The sequence below is a fragment of the Octodon degus genome, unplaced genomic scaffold (assembly GCF_000260255.1).
Source record: "Octodon degus isolate 3935 unplaced genomic scaffold, OctDeg1.0 scaffold00089, whole genome shotgun sequence".
Classification (NCBI taxonomy): domain Eukaryota; kingdom Metazoa; phylum Chordata; class Mammalia; order Rodentia; family Octodontidae; genus Octodon; species Octodon degus.
This window is the reverse complement of record NW_004524665.1, coordinates 10,715,140-10,717,884: the sequence shown is the minus strand read 5'-3', so window position 1 is coordinate 10,717,884 and position 2,745 is coordinate 10,715,140.

Below are 2,745 nucleotides of genomic sequence, written 5' to 3'. Positions count from 1 at the left end.
TGTGTGTGTGTGTGTGTGTGTGTGTGGCCAGCTCAGCCCACCAGGGGGCGGCGCTGGCTGGCATGTGGTGCTGGGGGATTGAACCGCGGTCCTTGTGCTAAGCTTGTTCTAAGTAGGTGCTTTAGACCACTGAGCCATCTCACCAGCCCTGTAAATTCTTGGGAGTAACTTATTTTGGTTTATTTTGCCATGGGTTATAAGTGATTTGATTCCTTGAGCCAGGCAGCTACTTGGGATGCTGAGGTAAGAGGATCACTTGAGTCCACAAGTTGGAGTGCAGTATGAGCAATATAACAAGATTGACTCCCCCAGTTTAAAAAAAAAGCTATGAAAGATTTGGATCTTCAACTTTTTTCCTCCCTACATATTTCTGAAAATCTTGTGGAAGTTGAAATACCCATTCCAGATGGTTATTAAATAGAAAATAAGAAAGCACCAGCAAGATAGCTCAGCAGAATAAAGCACCTGCTTCAGCAGAGCACAGAGACCTGCTTTTGTCTCTTATTTTTACTAATTCTTCGGTTCCCAAGCATGCAGTGCTGGCCCTGCCTCCAGGGCACACTGAGATGGAGATTGAGACTAGGTGTGGTGGCTCACGCCTGTAATCCCAGCACTTGGGAGGCTGAAACCAGGAGGATCACTATGAGTCCAGTTTACGTAGTGAGACCCTGTACACTGTGTAGACCCTGTCCTAAATTCATAAAAAAGAAAGAAAATAAGCACAAGGTGTCCAGTGAAAAGTCACAGGCACAACTTTCCCTAGTCTTTGGAGATGGATCAGAAGGAAAGTGGGATCCCAGAATTGTAAGGCATCCCACGAAGATCGGCCCAAAACTCTGGTGGTTATGTGATGGTCCTTTCCCATAGTTTTTTAAAAAATTTATTTATTTATTTCGTGTGTGTGTGTGTGTGTGTGTGTGTGTGTGTGCAGGGTCTCACCATGCAGCTTGAACTTATAGTGATATGAGCCACTTTCCTCTTCCCAGGCCCTTCCCCCCAACCCCATGGTGTTTTTCTGTTTAAACCCACTGAACATAGACTGAAACTTCAGAAATATGAGCCAAAATAAACCTCTTTTCCCTTAAATGTGCCCCAGTGAAGAAAAACTGAATAAGACAATATTATATAAGACAACCAAGATGATTTTTGTGTTCACATGACTTTAGTAAATCTTTGATAAACAAGCTTGTTTTGTACCTGTTGGTAGAGCTAAAATGAAGAAATTTTTAGAATTGTTAGCATAGTTTTGCCTGAGTTTGCTGGCCAGTAAGGGTTATATTTACCTCTTAGATGTTTAAGACCATAAAAGTATGAGTTTACCTAAGAACAAATGTGCAGATGATACACAATAGTGTCCTGTGTGTCGGGCACAGAAATTCAACTTTCTGAACTTTTCCTTAATAGGGAATGTTATAACCTGTGCAATTGATTCAATTATGTTCAGATTATGTTTGCCTTAAAAAGTCATTCTAGTATTAAAATGTAGGTGTGGGCTACAGGAGAACCTGGCAGCTCGGATGCCTAAGGCTGTTGCTTCCTGATCTTGGGAGCCAAAGGACAAGATAGCCATAATCATAGCCTCATCCACCATTACTGAAAATAAGGTTTCCCCTATTTGTATTTCAAAGGGGTGGACTTCTAAAATAGCTGTAATCCAAGCCCTTACAAGGCTATACTCATCCTTAGCTGAGTTTATGCAGGGATAATCATATTGTTAATTTTAAACAACCAGAAGATGGACAGCCAGTCTATCTTTGTTTAGCTGTAACAGGAACTACCTGCTCCCACTGGAGCTGAAGCAGTCAGACCCCTGATGGCCTAATAGTCAGGCAGGAGATTGTAATAAAATATATTTTCTAGTATGTATCCTTGGAGGTCTAAAAAACTAAGACCAAGTCTTCAGTTATTAAATTTCAGCTATTTACCAGGATAAAGATAAACACCCCTCTGATTTCTTAAAATGTTTAATAAACTGGTAAAACATACTCCTTGAGATGCTAATTCAGTAGGAGGACAGATTACGCTTGCAGATAAGTTCATTACTCAGTCAGCTTCAGATATTAAAAAGCTATAAAAGATAGCTTTTGCTCTAGACAACTCACTTGATACTTTATGGGACACTAAGAAACAATGTCCTATGATTGAAAACTGGGAGAGAACCAGGGAGAGAAAACAAGGAGACCAAAAGCAACTGCCTTTGTTGCGGCCTCAAAACAAACCCTAAGTCTGATTCTCTGGGCTCCAAGAAGAGCTCAACGACAATGAGGTTCATCTACTACTGCTGTCAGAAGCCAGGCCATTGTAAGAGTGACTGCTTTAAGAGGCCCACAAGCCAGGCCCTGACTGCCAAGGCAGCCACTAGAAGTGAGACTGCACTCTGAGGGGGAGGCCCCAGGGCTCCGACTCAGTTTCCCCGATGGTCCAGTAGGACTAAAGGGCACTGGGCCTGCCTCCTCCCTCTGGCCAGACTGTCATCTCTACCTGTCATCTCCATGGAGGAGACCTGAGTAATCGTGACTACAGAAAAAGCAGCCCATTGCTGGATATTGGCACAGGTCTTTTTGTCTTTCTCTAACCCTGATTCTCCTTCCAGTCATCCTAACTCAATAAAAACAGACGTTAGAAGATATATTGCTTCAGCTGTAAATGAGATACTACAATATATGTTTAGGTTGCTTACTAATCAAGAGGATGCTAAGACTAGTTTTTACAAATGTGATATATTGTTATTCATGTGTAAGACTT